The sequence below is a fragment of the Mesocricetus auratus genome, unplaced genomic scaffold (assembly GCF_017639785.1).
Source record: "Mesocricetus auratus isolate SY011 unplaced genomic scaffold, BCM_Maur_2.0 Super-Scaffold_100044, whole genome shotgun sequence".
NCBI classification, from domain to species: Eukaryota; Metazoa; Chordata; class Mammalia; order Rodentia; family Cricetidae; genus Mesocricetus; species Mesocricetus auratus.
Window position 1 is genome coordinate 1,349,723 of NW_024429221.1, and position 18,700 is coordinate 1,368,422.

Here is an 18,700-nt window from a genome sequence, read left to right on the forward strand (position 1 = left end):
GTTGACATCAGACATCTTCGTTCATCACTCTCCATCGTATATATTGAGGGGGGCCCTCACCTGAACCCAGAGCTCACCATTCAGCTTAGGGGGCTTGCCCCATGGATCTCCTGTCTTTGCTCCCAAAGTGCGAGGGTTACAGACTGGCCTCTGCACCCACACAGCATTTATATGGGCACTGGGAAGTGAACTCAGGTCCTCACACTTATTTGCAAACACTTTACCAACTGAACCTTTAGTAAAGCTGGGATCTTGCCTGTAATCCCAGCACGCAGAGGCTGAGGGTCACATGAGTTCAAGGCCAGCCCATTCTACATAGTGAGTCCCAGACATTGAAACTATATAGTAAGACTTGTATAGAAAAACCAACTAACCAACTAACCAACCAATTAAACTAAGCTAAAAGGTGGTGAGTGTAAGTTGACTTGGGGAATTAGACTTGGAGAATTAAAATGCTCTAAGAGAAGGCTGTATGCTCAGCTCACCTTTGAGAAGGTGAAGTGACTTTTAAATAATCCCAGGTCAGACATAATCAAGAAACTAAATGCATGGTAGGAGATCAAATGCCTGCAAAGCAGAGGAAACATTTATAAAATCACCTTGTGCTCCAGAATGTACACAGTGCTGTTCTGCTCAGTAGCATAGTTAGTAGTAAATTGGCTCTAATTATTAATACCAATAACACCATTCATTCACTGTGAAATCAGTTTATAATAAAGAATTATTTAGCTCCCAAGCTCCTGGGGCCAAACCAAATACTTGCTGGAGAGGGAGCAGGAGGGATTATTATTATTAATTATCTGTCCAATTATCCCTGTTCTGCTAGGAACACTAACAATGTGCATGTCCCATCTGGGGAGGGGGGAGATGGCTGCCTGAGCCTTCTTACGGCTCAGGCTCCTTTCAACAGTCTGGAGGCCCTTCAGCAGGTGGTCTAGTCCTGAAAAAGCTTTCAGAGCCTCGTGAGAATGTGTGTGTGTGTGTGTGTGTGTGTGTGTGTGTGCGCGTGCGCGTGCGCGCGTGCGCTCGTGGCTACACATCCTGTGTATGGTGGGCTCTCTTCCAGTCATTTCCTTCCCTACAATGCATGCCTACCTTGCGTTCTCAGGAGTGACTTCCCTCAGCTTTCCCCTCTGGCTTCTTGAGTCAGTCTTTCTCATTGTGCTCCCAAACCCTGCTTCTTCCTCTCCCCCCATCCCTCCCCCCACCCCCGTCTTAATTATCTGACAAAATCAGTTTAAGGATGGAGGAATTTGTTTTGGCCCACAGTTGGAGGAACAGACCATCACGGTGGGAAGCTGAGGCAGCAAAGCTCCAGGCAGCTGGACACATCTGCAGCCAGGAAGCAGAGACAGAGACGAATGCCTGTGCTCAGTTAGCTTTCCTTTTTATCCACCAGGGTTCCAGGCCTGGGGAGGGTGCCATGCACAGTTAACAGCGGGTAGGGGGAGTCTTCCCACTGTGGTTAACTTAAGCCAGATCAGCCCTCACAGGCATGCTCAGAGGTTGTCTTGGTGCTGATTTCAAACCCTGTCAAGTGGGCAGTATTAACCATCACCTTCTCCCTTTCTCGCCTCTGAAACAGCTGTTGAAGGAAAGATCTTAAACAAGCTTAAAGTTGAATAGAGCTTTTTTAAAACTTTATGGTAAAATACACATAAAATCTACCATTTAAAACCCGCGAAAGCACGTGAGTTAACATTTTCAAGGCACTCTTAATTACATGTAATCTTCACTACCATCTAGTGTCACTATGTTTTTAATCACCGGGAAGTTGTTTCTTGGAGTTGGCAATCCTATCCCCCAACCCCATCCCTGCAAGTCAGACTTACTGGGGGACCCAGTGCATTTTCCCTTCTGAGCATTTCCTACTCAACATAAACTCCTCTGTGGCTAGTTGTCTTTACTTGGATTGGTTCATTCATTTTTGTGGCATACATCAGTTCTCCATTCTTTTTAATGATCCAATTAAATTCCATTATATGTAGAGATCACTCTTTATCAATTAATGGGCATCTGGGTGGCTTCTACCAACCAAACTGTTTTAAGGCGAGCCCCTCATATCACCTCTGTTTTCTCAGTCAAGTGGAAAATGGTTCTTGTCCTGGCAAGAGTAACAAGCCAGTGGTGACAGAGAACCTGGGCTCAACAGGACATAAAGTGCTTTCCAAGCAGAGTTTCCCTTGAGCATCTTCATTGTCACCTTGATGGGGTGTTGAATTATCACCAGACCGAGCTTCTGGATGTATTTGCAAGGGTCTCTAGTCAAGTTTAACACAACGGGGCACCAGCATCCATTCCCCGGCATCCACCTTGCAGATGCAATGTGTCCTAGTTAGGCTTCTATCACTGTGATAACGCAGCATGATCAAAATCAACGTGGAGGTAAAATTTATTTGGCTTATAGGTTCATCACCAGGGAAGACAAGGCAGGAACCTGAAGTCAGGAACTGAAGCAGAGACGATGGACAAATGCCAGCTTGCTCAACAAGGCTTGCCCAGTCTGCTTTCTTGTGTAAACCAGGACCATCTACCCAGGGGTGGCCTTATAGTGGGCTGGGACCTCCCACATCAATCATTACTAAAAAAAAAATACCCCCAGTCTTGCCTACAGACCAGTCTTATGAAGGCATTTTCTCAACTAAGGCTCCTTCTTCCAAGGTGACCCTAGCTTGTGTCATGTTGACAAAAAAAAAAAAAAAAACAAAAAAAAAAACGAAACAGCACACAGTGTGACCAGCCATGTTCTTGTCACCATGTCTTCCCGGCTGTGCTCTCAACTGTGAGCCTGTCTTCCTTCCTTAAACTCTTCCTTCCAGAAGTTGCTTTTCCCCCTGTCATTTTGCCGTGGCAGTGAGAAAAGTAGCTAATACACTTCATTGTATGAAGCTAGTGGCTTTGATCATCGTCAGGCTGCCCAACAGAGGGGCTGGGGTAGAATTCTAGCCCAGGTCCATCAGCTCAGCCAAGAGCCTTGCAGGGGTTGTTTCTGTCCTAAGAGAGGCACTGGGCTCTTGCACAGAAGCAGTCCTGTGCACAGCCCTCTGCCCTAAATGTTGTCCCTGTGCCCAGTCTACACTTACAGGAGGGAAAAGTCAGCATTTCACACAACTTTTCCAAGCCCAAACAGCCAGCGAAGAGAAGCAGCCAGGAACGGAAGCCAGCTCCAACTGAGCCAGAACCCTTAGTCACTCACCTCTCCAGGTGACACTGTGAGTACATCTGCAGCCTTCTTTCTTCTTCCAATATTTCCTTGCACCAGAGTTCAAGAAGAGGTAAGACCTCATGACCAGTATGGCATTTATATACACAAAAAGAATCTTCATGGATACATACTTAATCTTAGCACCTGAAATACATTTTTCCATCCTATTGCCTGGGTAAGTTTGAGTCTGGAGCCACTAAATTAGTTTCTAACAGGTTGTTCACAGTTTGAAACTCACTACTTTGAATGACATTTGATACTTAGCTTGGCCACCATGATGTATCTGAAGACACTCCCCCTGGTCCAGGGAACACCCATTGTCCTCAAGCTGCCTGAAAGCAGTCATTCAAGGCTCACTGTTTCTGCCTCCCTCTCTGTGCACCATACAAAGAGCTCTGCTGCTCCCCATTTTAGTTAAATGCCTGCTCTGCCTCCCAGTCTCTCAAGGGACATAAAGAACTCTTGAAACTCCTGAAAACAACCCAAGGAAAAGAAATTTGCTGTCATCCATCATCCGATAAGTAAAACCAAGGGCCACAATAAAAGACACGGTACAGTGGTGTCTGGAGTTATAACCCCAACAATACAAGTGCTGGCAAGAACACGGAGCCATTGAAATGTGTGTAAATCGCTGAAGGGAGCAGAAAGAACTTCGGTCCTTGGAGGACCTATGGACAGTTTCTTCTTGTTGCTTAGCATGGGCTCCCCAAATGCCACTCCTATGATTTTTTTTTTTGCCCAGAAATCAAAACACATATGCACACGGGATCCTTGGACACAAATACTCTTTACAGTTTTATTTCTTGTCCCGAACACACAGCAGCTGAAACATCTACCAACTGACAACCGAGGGAGAAAAGGGATAGGTGTTCTCCTTTCATTTCTCTTGCTGTGACAAAACAGGCGGACAGCATGCGACTTAGGGGAGAAAGGGGCCATTTCAGCTCACTCTGCCAGGCTGCAGTCCACTATGATGGGGAAGGCACGGCAGCTCCATCTTATGTTTGTTTATTTATTCTACGTGGCTTTTACATCATGTACCTTGATCCCTTTAATTTCCATAGCCCTGTGTACCTGCCCTCCCCACCCCTGCATCCCTCCCCAAAATAAAACAAAATTTAAGAGGCAAAAGGGGAACAATTAGAATGGGAAAAAATTAAAAATCTCGTTATGCGAGTCAAGCTGTAAACCTCTTTGTTCGTGCATGTTTACTTCCAAGTGTTCATTGAAAGGAGCCATGGGTTTGGTTTGAGGTCTCTGGAGTCTACTACACTATGGATGCTGGGCCCTCACTACGAATCTTCCTGGGTTGTTGCCCAGTGTTGTTGAGATCCTGCAGCTTTGGGTCTGCAGGTCAGGTTCCTTCACATGCTCCGGCAGATCATAGATGGGATGGATGTTGGGATGGACCAAGGCATGAACTTGGGCCTGGGCCTGGGCAATCGCAGGGTTGGTCTGCCAGATGAGAAATGGGGACAGCTCTCCAATGTTTACAGCTTTGGGGCTGGCTTGCCACACTGGCTCTGACAGGGTTGACTCCCTGCTCTCATGACCACTGGGACAGCTCTCCCATCTGTCCAGGTATCGACTGGTGTGTGTCCCTTGCCCACGATGCCACGAGACTGTTGGGTAATGGGGACCACTCTCCCATGCTCACAATTTTGGGGCTGATTCACCCACACCTGCACCAACAGGGTTGGCTCTATTTGCAGCAGCTGGATCTTGAGAGAGAGGGTCACTACGGTGGTCAAGAGCAGAGAGAAATGAATGCATGCAGTCATTTCTTGCTTGTTTATGCTTATCTTGGTTTCTCCAGTCTCAAACTCTCTGCCTAGGGAGTGGTACCACCCACAGTGGGCTGGGTCTTTCCACATGAATGAGTGTAATCAAGACATTCCCACGGCCCTACACAATGTACACAATCCCTCATCGAGACTCTCCTCTCAGGTGAATCTAATCTGAGGTAACCAACACTGTAGGTGCTGAGGGTCAAATGTCCATGAGACACTAGGGTGAAAGCTTTATAAAACCCAGCACTTCATTCAACAAATGTGTAAGGATTAAAATAGAGGAGATAGGCTGTGTATATATGGGAAATAATGTATTTGAGGTAACTCTCTACGAAGCTAAGATACTCAAGAATTTTAAAGTATACGGATAAAAACGGAGTATGGTGGACATCCATGCATCGGAACACTGCTTTGCTATATAAATACATGAGCTCCTGATTTAGCTAACACAAATGGGTGGATTTTAAATACATCACGAATTAATTCTAGGGAAGGGCAAACTGTAATGACAAGAGAGCATAACTGTGGCCATCTGAGTTGGGCTGGGTAGGGGTGTTGTTTACTAACCAGAGAGGCCACAAGGTAGCTTTCTAGATGAAGGAGAGATTCTGTTCTAGTTGTGGTTTCATGGGTGCATGTAAAACTGTCAACACTTATCAGACTGTGTACTTAAAAAGATCCACTTTAATTTATGTAAAGTGTATCGTTCTAAAGGTTGATTTAATAGGCCAGCTGAGGTTTAAAAGTACTTCTTCACTTACCCCACCTAGCAAAACCAATTATCAAACTCTGCTAACTTGACTTCAAACATTTCCTTCACACGCGTCTCTCCACTTATGCTCTGCTGCGCAGTTCCGAGCCTCACTTCTGGCTGTGCGGCTTCCCCTCACTGCGGCTCAAACTCATCTAACATTCTCCACGTTCCTCATCGCTCCCGTCAGCCCCATGAGCTACCTGTCGCCATTAGCTGGCTTTGTCACAGCTCGTGGTGCAGAGTACACCCTCCCTCCCTCCCTTCCTTCCCCTTACTTTCTATACCTCAACAAGTGGCCTTTGGGGGCATTTAGCACCCCATAGAGAGCCACGCCATAAACCATTCCTCGCCTTGACGCAGCTGTACCTGCTACCTGCGCGTCCCTCGTGCTCTCTTTTTGATTTGTTCAAGGTCCAGCTTGTACAATTCCGCCTCTGATTACTCAACACCCCTCCCACCAAATGTCTCAGGAGCTTTCATTTAACTGACCGACTAACATACACACACCTATACGTGTAACAACAATAATCCCGAAAGAAAACAGGTGTCCGGAGAGGAGCGCTTTCTGCTCTTGCAAAGGACCGTTGCCTCTGAAGCTGTAAGCAATCCTTCCCAATCAAATTCTTTCTTTTCTAAGAGTTGTCATGCTCATGGTGTCTCTTCCCAGCAGCAGAATGGCGAATGTCTCTGTTCAGTATTCTTCATTCATTTGTGAAGTTGTGCTGTTGGACTGGTGTCTGTCTCTCACCTCAACCCTGTTCCTTACAAACTGGACTCTTCTTGTTTGTGGTTGACTTTCCGTGTGTCTGAACCGCACTGGAGCAAGTCCTCAGAGACATTTGTTAAAGAGTTACTAGGCCCCTAAAAAATGGATTAAGGAAAACAATAGCCCCACCGTTTGATCCACGCCTGGTTTCTAAGCCAGGGATGAAGAATCATTTACCCTGAATGAACAAGAGTCAAGGACACCATAAATTATAGGAACACATGTCCTGCAAGGCCAGGAAACACAGCCCGTCCCAAAGATCAGAACTTGGCAGTTGACGACACCTTGTTGGAAGCCAGCTGGCTGACTGCATTTTGGAAAACACAGAGATGCATTAATTCTCAAAGGCAAAGTCAGAGGACGCAGCTCTGCTGAAGGGCCGTGTGCCTGACTGCAGCCAAAGAGCCCAGTCTCCAAATGCGTCCCTTTCCCAGAGCCAGTTCCCTGTGCTCTGCGACACTGCCATTAGGATGGGAAGATCTGGCCTGAGTACGGTGTACCTGCTGCCTGTCTGGGCACTTAGCTGAAAATGTGACCTTTCTGGGGCCTCAGAGTTATCTTTAAAAACTGCTTTTGTATAATTTAACTTTGCTAAATGTGTAATGTTTGCTATTTTATTATCTATAAATTATTGGGCAAATATCTAGAATGCAGAGCTTGAGGTTAAGGAGTTGTACAGGAACAAGGACTTTTTAGTTTTCTGTGCAAGAATCAAAATGGAACAGTTAAAGATCGAAGAGAGTTTACCATTCCAGGGTGTAACAGAGGCCACAAGATAGAAAGTGTTTTCTTTGTGGCTACTAAAGATCATTTCAACTTTAAAAGTTAAAAACAAACAAACAAAAAAGCCTAAAGATCCCAGAAAATCCCCAGTGCAGTAATTAGAGGCTGGCCGCTGCGCCTTTGAAGTGTGGGCTTGTGTGACAGTCACTGACCAGCGCAGCCTGAATGACAAGTGTGGGGTTGGGTGTGGAAGTGACTTGGTTGGTAAAGTGCTTGCACCTGAGTTCAGATCTCGAGCGCCAACATCAGCTGAGTGTGAAGGCAGCTCAGGTCTATAACCCGGGACTGGGTAATGAGATAGGTAGACCCCCTGAGGTTGCTGGCCTACTGAATCCATGAGCTCTGGGTTCAGTGAGAGGGCGTGTCCCAGAAAGGAATATGGAGGAACACACTTGACCTGCAGTCTCCATGTGCATGTACACAACAGCACAGATACGTGAACATGTGTATACATACACAAAAGGCAGAAGGAGGGAACACAGACACACACAGACATACACAGACAGACATACACACAGACACACACAGACACACACAGACTTACACAGACACAGACAGACACAGACACACAGACACACACACAGACATACACAGACACCCACACACACAGACATACACAGACATACACAGACACACACACAGACATACACAGACACACACACACAGACATACACAGACAGACAGACACAGACACACACACACAGACATACACAGACACACACACACAGACATACACAGACAGACAGACACAGACACACACACACAGACACACATACACACACATACACAGACACAGATAGACATACACAGACACAGACAGACAGACACAGACACACACACACACAGACATACACACACACACAGACATACACACACAGACACACACACACACATACACACACAGATAGACATACACAGACAGACAGACACAGACACACACACACAGACATACACAGACACACACACACAGACATACACAGACAGACAGACACAGACACACACACACAGACATACACAGACACACACACACACACATACACAGACATACACAGACACACAGACAAATACAGACACACACACAGACATACACACACACACAGACATACACACACAGACACACACACATACACACACAGATAGACATACACAGACAGACAGACACAGACACACACACAGACATACACAGACACACACACACATACACACACACACATACACACACAGATAGACATACACAGACACAGACAGACAGACACAGACACACACACACAGACATACACAGACACACACACACAGACACACATACACACACATACACAGACACAGATAGACATACACAGACACAGACAGACAGACACAGACACACACACAGACACACACACACATACACAGACACAGATAGACATACACAGACACAGACAGACAGACACAGACACACACACACAGACATACACAGACACACACACACACAGACACACACATACACAGACACAGACAGACACAGACACACACACACATACACACACATACACAGACACACACACAAACATACACAGACACACACAGACATACACAGACACACACAGACATACAGACACAGACAGATGCACGCACACACACATACACACACGCGCGCACACACACGCACGCATGCACGCACACCAAGATATCACTTTGTCCCTCTCCTAGGCATCAGCAAACCATGGTTCTTGGGGCTTTGAGCTGAAACTTGCATCAGCACCTGAGGCCTCTGAACTTAAGTTACCCTCATGACTTTTGGATGGCAGACCTCCTTAATTACAGGAGCCAATTCCTGTACCGCGTTCTCTCTTACTGTCCCTGTATCTTTATTGGTTCTCTTTCCCAAGGGAACTCAGATTAAAACAATCACCATCAATGAAAACACTTAAGCTTAACCGATGAGTGAGTGAAAGGCCTGCTGTGGTTGTGTTGCTGTGTAGCTGCTATCTGTGGCTTGAAGCACTGCTTGTAGTGGTGTCAGGGAAGCTGGGTAACTAGTGGGAGAGCAAGGAGACTCCAGCCCCTCCCTGAGGCTGTAGAAGCAGGGGGAAGGAGCCACTGAGTGTCCTGCGGCCTGCAAGTCTGCAAGCCTCCCCCCCCCGCAGGCAGCTCCGGGGACACAGCTTGCCTGAGTCATCACCCATCTTGGGAGGTCTTCGCACTGATGGGGCTTCCTGAGTCAGCCCTGCTTCTGCAAGTCACTCGAACGCATTCGCTGGATCACCGTGCCGGACTTGCGGTAGAATCGGTTATTTAGTACAACCTCCGTTAGCCTGTCTGGGATGAACAGATGCCTGTTTTACACCTCCCCAGGAAAAGCCACACAACAGTTTGTAATCAGAAAAGCTGAAAAGGAGAAGTAACACGAGGAGCTGGTAGGCAGCTTGGGCGTGCGAGGTCGCCGGCAGGCATGCCCTGAGGGTAGCCGTGAGTATCATACTTCATGTGCATGATCTCGTTAGCATGTCACGAAAGCTTCACTTATCCCACTCTTACAGAGAAGGAAACTGAGGCACTGAGACTGGACTGCTGTAGACCACTGGTCAGGAAGTTGAGGCCAGCATTCCTACCAGGCCAACTCTATCATAGGCTTCAGTGTCTCTGGTTATTATAATGAAATACAAATATAGTAGATTATAATTGAAATGTGTACATACTATAACTAGAAGGACAGAATCAACGATTAACAGAAGAGCAACAGCCTGTGCCACTGAGCGAGGGCTTCCCTGGTCATCCCTAGCTTTCCACTCACGTGCCAGGGTCTGTACCTGCCTCAGAGACCATTCAAGTGCAGCTGAAGAGTCTGATGTGTCCGAGGCTGCACTCTTGGCCTTATTTTCTGCTGGGCTTCTTGGTTGGGTTTTCTGGAGTGTGACATGCCTTCGATAGTTTGGAATGGACCAGAGATCAAAATTGAGGGAGTAGGGCTTGTCTCCATTTAAGTGTCTTAAATCTCTGGTATTCCAAAGAGAAAGAGACATGAGGGCACCAGGTTCCATGGGGATGGAAGTGACAGGCTGAGCCACTCTGCCTGCTGCTGTATGTCCTGGGCAGAGCCCAGGTTTAGGGGGTCTGTCTCCCCACCAAGCAGGCATAGCTTTGTTCATTGCTCTCAGACCAAAAGCCGGCTTTGGGAGATGTCAATGCAGATCATACAATGCAAGGCCGTGCTTCTCAGAGGCAGGCTGCCAACACGTGGCCAGTGACCAGCTGAAATTGGCAGTGGGAACCACTCACTCTTCCTCCAGCCAAAAACAGAGTAACTGGCACCTTGGAGGAGGTTCAGCCACCGCTATGGATTGGATTGCTCCCAAACTGACTCTGTAACAGGGACCCGCAGAACGCCTAATGTGAGTTGCTCTCTTGAAGACCAGAAACCTCTCTGCTGGAGTGAGTCTAATCCTCAGAGGATGGCAGGATGCCAGATCACCCAGGCTCTCCATCATCCCATTATTAATCTCGTCTCTTATTAACCCAGATAAATGCTTTCTTCTCGACAGCAGTACCCCTGGGGGCAAAAGCTACTTTCTTCGGGATTCAAATTGCCAGCATTTTCTTTGTTCCAGGCACTACTCGAAGTCCCCAGGTGGACTTCCTACCTGTCTCAGTGGCTCTTTACAGAAAAGGGAAGCAGAGAGAAGAGAGCAACTTCAAAGGACACACAGAGGTGTGTCACCTAGGTCACCTCTGAAGTCTAGGAGCATCGCACACACGCAGAACTTCTCTCTCAGGAGGGGTTTGGGGAGGAATTGTTTAAGTATTTGTGTCTCTGTTTTCTTTCCAAATGCATTTCCTCAAGGGCAGGGGGTCACATCTAACCCCTGGGTTTCTGTAGCACTCATTCATGCATTTGGAAAACGCACATTGAACAGTTGTGTGTACCAGGGATCACACTAAGCATTTACCAATGTGAGGATCAAAGTCATTGGTCTGCCCTGTGGAAGTATTTAATCCCAGGGAGGCCAGTGGCTTATCACAGAATTACAAGGGCTGCTCCACATGACCTGTGACATTTATTTTCTTTTAGAATTTTTTAAAATTTAAGTTAGAAACATGTTTCACATGTCAATTCCAGCTCCCTCTCCCTTTCTTTCTCCCCCGCCCTCCCCACCAGCCCCCCAGCCCCCCACTCAATCTCCACTATGATCCCCAGGGAGGGTGATGCACTCCATGGTGGATCTCCAGAGTCTGTCATTTCATCGAGGATAGGGCCTAGGCCCTCCCACAGGAGTCCAAGCTAAGAGAACATTCCTCACTGTGGGATGGGCACTCAAAGTCTATTTGTATGCCAGGCATAAATACTACCCAAGGCCCCATAGATTACCTAGGCCTCCTCACTGACACCCACATTCAGGGGGTCTGGATCATTCCCATGCTTTCCACACAGCCATCAATCTGGGGTCCAAGAGCTCCCCCTTGTTCAGGTCAACTGTTTCTGTGGGTTAAACCAGCCCAGTCTTAACTCCTTTGCTCATCGGTTCTCCCTGTCTGTCAGTGGATTCCAGGAGTTCAGTTCAGTGTTTAGCTGTGTATGTCTGCCTCTGCTTCCATCAGTCGCTGGATGAAAGTTCTGTTTCTCAGACTCTCTGGCAGTGGGATTGTAGGCTGGCACTCCTCTGATCCACATCTAAAATCCATATATGGGTGAGTACATACCACATTTCTCTTTTAGTGACTGGGTTATGTCACTCAGGATGGTTTCTTCTAGTGCCATCCATTTGCCTGCAAATTTCAAGATTCCATTGTTTTTTTTTTGTTTGTTTGTTTGTTTGTTTCTTGTTTTTGCTGAGTTGTACTCCAATGTGTAAATGTACCACATTTTCTCTATCCACTCTTCAGTCGAGGGGCATCTAGGTTGCTTCCAAGTTCTGGCTATGATAAACAATGTTGCTATGAACATAGTGGAACAGATGTCCTTGTTGTTTGAATGTGCATCTTTTGGGTATATGCCTAATAATGGAATTGCTGGGTCTTGTGGTAGACTGATTGCCATTTTCCTGAGGAATCTCCATACTGATTTCCAAAGTGGCTGTATGAGTTGGCACTCCCACCAGCAGTGGAGGAGTGTTCCCCTTTCTCCACATCCTCTTCAGCATAAACTGTCACTGGAGTTTTTGATTTTAGCCATTTGACAAGAGTAAGATGGTATCTCAGAGTTGTTTTGATTTGCATTTCCCAGATGGCTAGGGATGTTGAGCACTTTCTCAAGTGTCTCTCAGCCATTTTAGTCTCCTCTACTGAGAATTCTCTACTAGGTTCTGTACCCTACTTTTTGATTGGACCCTTTGCTGTTTTGGTGACTAGCTTCTTGAGTTCTTTGTAAATTTTGGAAATCAGCTCTCTGTCAGATGTGGGGCTAGTGAATATCTTTTCCCAATCTGTGGGTTGCCTTTTTGTCCTGCTGACTGTGTCCTTTCCCTTACAGAAGCTTCTCAGTTTCAGGAGGTCCCATTTATTAATTGTCGATCTTAGTGTCTGTGCTACTAGAGTTATGTTCAGGAAGCTGTCTCCAGTACCAATTCGTTCAAGGGTATCTCCCACTTTTTCTTCTAACAGAATCAGTGTGGCTGGATTTATGTTGAAGTCATTGATCCATTTGGGTTTAAGTTTTGTGCATGGTGATAGACATGGATCTATCTGCAGTCTTCTACATGTCAGCCTCCAGTTATGTCAGTACCATTTGTTGAAGATGCTTTCCTTCTTCCATTGTGTAATTTTAGCTCTTGTCAAAGATCAGGTGTTCATAAGTGTATGGGTTAAGGTCAGGGTGTTCAATTCGATTCCATTGGTCTATCTGTCTATTTTTATGCCGATACCAAGCTGTTTTCAGAACTATAGTTTTGTAATACAGCTTGAAATCAGGGATGGTGATGACGCCTCTGGATGTTGCCTTGTTGAACAGGGTTGTTTTGGCTATCCTGGGTCTTTTGTTTTTCCGTATAAAGTTGAGAATTGTTCTTTCGAGGTCTGTGAAGAATTGTGCTGGGATTTTAATGGGGATTGTGTTAAATCTGTATATTGCTTTTGGTAAGATTGCCATTTTTACTATGTTGATCCTATCTATCCAAGAGCATGGGAGATCTTCCCATTTTCTGGTGACTTCTTTAATTTCTTTCTTTAAAGACTCAAAGTTCTTGCAATACAAGTCTTTTGCTTGTTTGGTTAGCGTTACCCAAAGGTACTTTATATTGTTTGTGGCTATTGTAAAGGGCGATGTTTTTCTGATTTCTTTCTCAGTCCTTTTATCGTTTGTATATAGCAGGGCTACTGATTTTCTTGAGTTGACCTTGTATCCTGCCACTTTGCTGAAGGTATTTATCAGCTGCAGGAGTTCCCTGGTAGAGTTTTTTGGGTCACTTATGTAAACTATCATATCATCTGCCAATAGTGAAAGTTTGACCTCTTCCTTTCCAATTTGTATCCCCTTGATCTCTTTTTGTTGTCTTATTACTCTAGCTAGACCTTCAAGGACAATATAGAAAAGGTATGGAGAGAGTGGACAGCCTTGTCTTGTTCCTGATTTTAGAGGAATTGCATTGAATTTCTGTCTATTTATTTTGATGTTGGCTGTTGGTTTACTGTATATAGCTTTTATTATGTTAAGGTAAGTTCCTGTTATCCTGGATCTCTCCAAGACCTTTATCATGAAGGGGTGTTGGATTTTGTCAAAGGCTTTTTCAGCATCTAGTGAGATGATCATGTGATTTTTATTTCTCAGCTTGTTTATATGCTGGATTGCATTGATGAATTTTCGTATGTTGAACCATCCCTGCATCCCTGGAATGAAGCCTACTTGATCATGGTGGATGAGTTTCTGATGTGTTCTTGGATCTGATTTGCCAGTATTTTATTGAGTATTTTTGCAGCAATGTTCATGAGGGATATTGATCTGAAGTGTCTTTGTGTAGTTTGGGTATCAAGGTTTTTGAAGCCTCATAGTAAGAGTTTGGCAAAGACCCTTCTGCTTCCATTGCATCAATACTTTGAGAAGAATTGTTATAAGCTGTTCTTTGAATTTCTGGTAGAATTTTGCACTGAGTCCATCTGGCCCTGGGCTTTTTTTTGGTTGGGAGACTTTTGATTCTACTTCCTTAGGGGTTGTAGGTCTATTTAAATTGCTTATCTGTTCTTGATTTAATTTTCCCAATTGATATCTATCCAGAAAATTGTTCATTTCCTTTAGATTTTCAAATTTTGTGGAGTACAGGTTTTCAAAGTATGACCGTATGATTCTCTGGATTTCCTCAGTGTCCGTTGTTATGTCTCCCTTTGCATTTCTGATTTTGTTAATTTGCATGTTCACACTCTGCGGTATCATAAGTTTGGATAAAGGTTTGTCTATCTTGTTGACTTTCTCAAAAAAACCAACTCTTCGTATACATTGATTTTTTTGTATTGTTTTCCTAGTTTCTACTTTATTGATTTCAGCCCTCAGTTTGATTATTTCCTGGCATCTGTTCCTCCTGGGTGAGTTTGCTTCTTTGTGTTCTAGAGCTTTCAGGTGTGCTGTTAATTCCCTAGTGTAACTATTCTCCAGTTTCTTCATGTGGGTACTTAATGCTATGAACTTCCCCTGCAGCACTGCCTTCAAAGTGTCCCATAAATTTGTGTATGTTGTGTCTTCATTCTCATTGAATTCTAGGAAGACTTTAATTTCTTTTTTTATTTCTTCTTTGACTCAGGAATGGTACAATTGTGCATTATTCAATTTCCATGAGTTTGTAGGGTTTCTGCAATTTGTGTTGTTGTTGAATTCTAATTTTAACTCATGGTGGTCTGATAAGGTGCATGGAGTTATTTCAAGTTTTTTGTACCTGTTGAGGTTTGATGTGTTGCCAAGTATGTGGTTGATTTTTGAGAAGGTTCCATGTGGCGCTGAGAAGAAGGTATATTCTTTTTTATTTGGGTGGAATGTTCTATAGATGTCTGTTAACCCCAATTGGGTCATAATCTCTATTAGTTCCTTTGCTTCTTTGTTAAGTTTCTGTCTGCTAGTCCTGTTTAGTAGTGAGAGTGGAGTGGGGTGTTGAAGTCTCCTACTATAAGTGTGTGGGACTTTATATGTGATTTGAGTTTTAGTAATGTTTCTTTTACTAATGTGGATGCCTTTGTATTTGGGGCATAGACGTTCAGAATTGAAACTTCATCTTGGTGGATTTCTCCTGTGATGAGTATGAAATGACTTCCTTAATTTCTTTTGATTGATTTTATTTTAAAATCTAATTTGTTAGACATTAGGATTGCTACCCCACTTGTTTCTTGTGTCCATTTAATTGGAAAATATTTTCCCATCCCTTAACTCTGAGGTAATGTCTGTCTTTGAGGCTGAGGTGTGTTTCTTGTATGCAGCAGAAGGATGGGTTCTATTTTTGAATCCATTCTGTCAGCCTGTGTCTTTTTTGGGCGAGTTGAGACCATTAATATTGAGGGATATTAATGACCATTGATTGCTCATTCTTGTTTGTTTTGGAATGGTTGATAGTAGTGAAATTATTTGTGGTTTCCACCTCTTTTTTCTTTTGGCTGTTGGTAAAGTGGGATTATCTATTGCTTATGTTTTTCTGGTTGTAGTTAATGTCTTTGGACTGGAGTTTTCCCTCCAGAACTTTCTGTAGGGCTGAGTTAGTGGATATGTATTGTTTAAATCTGGTTTTGTCATGGTATATTTTGTTATCTCCATCTATAGTGATTGAAGGTTTTGGTTGGTATAATAGTCTGGGCTGGCATCCGTGGTCTCTCAGTATTGGTAGAATATCTATCCAGGACCTTCCGGGTTTCAGAGTTTCCATGGAGAAGTCAAGCGTGATTCTGATAGGTTTCCCTTTGTATGTTACTTGGCCTTTTTCCTTTGCTGCTCTTAATATTCTTTCTTTATTTTCTATGTTTGGGGTTTTTACTATTATGTGGTGCGGGGACTTCCTTTTGTGGTCCACTCTATTTGGTGTTCTGTAGGCTTCTTGTACTTTCATTGGCATGTCTTTCTTTAGGTTAGGAAAGTTTTCTTCTATGATTTTGTTGAATATGTTTTCTGCACCTTTGAGCTGGGTTTCTTCACCTTCTTCTATCCCCACTATTCTTAGGTTTGGTCTTTTCATGGTGTTCCATATTTCTTGGATATTTTGTGTTAGGGATTTGTTGAATTTAAGATTTTCTTTGGTCAGAATCTATTTCCCCTAGTGTATCTTCAACATCTGAGATTCTCTCTTCCATCTCTTGTATTCTGTTGGTTATGCTTGTATCTGTCATACCTGACCATTTGCCCAGCTTTTCTATTTCCAGCATTCCTTTCAGGCTGTGTTTTCTTTATTGTCTCTATTTCAGCTTTCAACCCTTGCACTGTTTGAATTGTTTCTTGCCATTTTTTGCTTTGTCTTTTCTTCTCTTCCTTGCATTTGTTAGATTTTTTTTGGTTTGTCTTTTTTCCATTTCTTGCATACCTTGCATATTTTGGTTTGTTTTTCTTCCATTTCTTGCATTTTGGTTTACTTTTTCTTCCATTTCTTTAAGGGATTTTCTCATATCCTCTTTGAGGGCCTCTATCATTTTCATGAAGTTGTTTTTAAAGTCTTTCTCATCTGCTTCTTCTGCAATGGACTGTTCATGTCTTGCGGGTGTAGAGTCTCTAGTGTCTGGCTGGTGTCATATTGGTTTTTCTGTTGCTGAGTGCATTTTTATATTGTCTCCTTCCAATCATTTCTTCCTGTGGGTGCAGAAGGAGTCTCTTCCTCTCCTGGTGGGTATGTGACCACGGTTCCTTTCCAGTGGGTGGGAGCAGGTCCAATACCCTGGTGGCCTTCCTCTTGCATGGATGAAGCTGTCCTAGTATCAGGGTCTTGGCAATCTCTGGGTAGGCTGCACCCTCACCTGTCCCATGGATGGAGAATGGGACTTGGACTTTGGTAGTCTCTGGGCAGCCTGGCTTCTGATGGGATGGGAGCTGCAGTGCACAGTACCCTGGCCTTGGCTTGTTGTGCAGAGATCACCGAAAGGGGGGGCTGCAAACAGGTCTAGGCTTATCTAGCCCAGTGAGTGGAGAAGGGGACTATGGTGCTGGCAGTCTCTGGGCGGGCTGAATCCCATCGGGATGGGATCGGACTTGTGTAGTCGGCTTGTGGCATTCTTATCCTATCAGTTAATCACAGACAGGGAACATATTTTGTATGTTCATATATCTGATTCTAAATGTAATTAACAAGCATGCTATTCTCTGAAAAAAAGCAAGCTTACATTAGTTCAATCAAGAGTGTGTATGCCCTGTGCACAGAATCTCTCTCCCTGGCTCTTGGAGCAAAGTTCCTAAATACCTTGGGATTCTTAGAGTGATCAGAACATCTTTTATTGTAGAGGCAACCCTGGAATGTCTCAAGATGGATACGGTGAGTCAGTAGAAAATGCAAACCCTGGCTTGAAGCCTGAAGCTATCAGCCTCTATTCCTACCTCTCTGAAAGTGTAGGTGTGGGGACTGGAGATTGAGGGACAACTGACTGATCCTGTCATTCTATGACGTCATCATTCTGTGGACTCCCCTAGACATGGGGTCTGCAGAGGTGCAGGGTCAGTGAGTACACAGTGGTGTTGGGAGAGACCCGTGCATACAGAAGGCATAGAGAACCCCAGGTCCTCACCGTGAGCCTCTCTCATTGGCTGCTCTGGGGGTGCCTTCTCTTCCACAAGCAGATTGTTGTAAGTGGTGTCTTTCTGGGTTCCGTGTGTCATTCTAGTTGACCATCAACTCCACTGGGGAGGTCATGGGAGCCTGTGCTTTAACAGCCAGTCAGTCAGAAGTGTGGGGATCTTGGGATCTGGGACTGGTGCCTGGCATGGGGCAGCTTTGCGGAGCTGAGTCTGACTTTCTTGGAGCTGATACTAACTGCATATCCTGTTTGGGGAACATGCAGGTACTGTCTGGAGACTCGGAGAATTGGTCACTGGTGTTGGGGAGCACTCTGAGACTCTTGACATATTACATCAGAAGGTATATAATCATTCTGTCAAAAAAGCGCAGCAAACTGAAAAATTCATACAACTTCATTTTTGAAAACTGTTAAGATCAAAGAGGTGTGTGTTTAAGGTTTCTACTAGGAGTTTCTGCCTGGACTACTACAGAGGCCTCCTGACTCATACTCCTGTGTCCTCTGCCCCATTGCCAATTTCTCAGTGGTAAATTTCTTTTTAAAAATTATACAGATGGGTGTTTTGCCTGTATGCATGTCTGTGTCCCATGTGCCTAAAATGGACAGCCAGGTCCTCTGGGACAATTTCAAGCCACCATGTGGGTGCTGGGAATCAAACCCAGGTGCTGTTGGCCACTGAGCCATCTCTCCAGCCCCAGCACTAAATTTCTTAACACAACAGAAATCACAAAGCTTGCCAACGACTT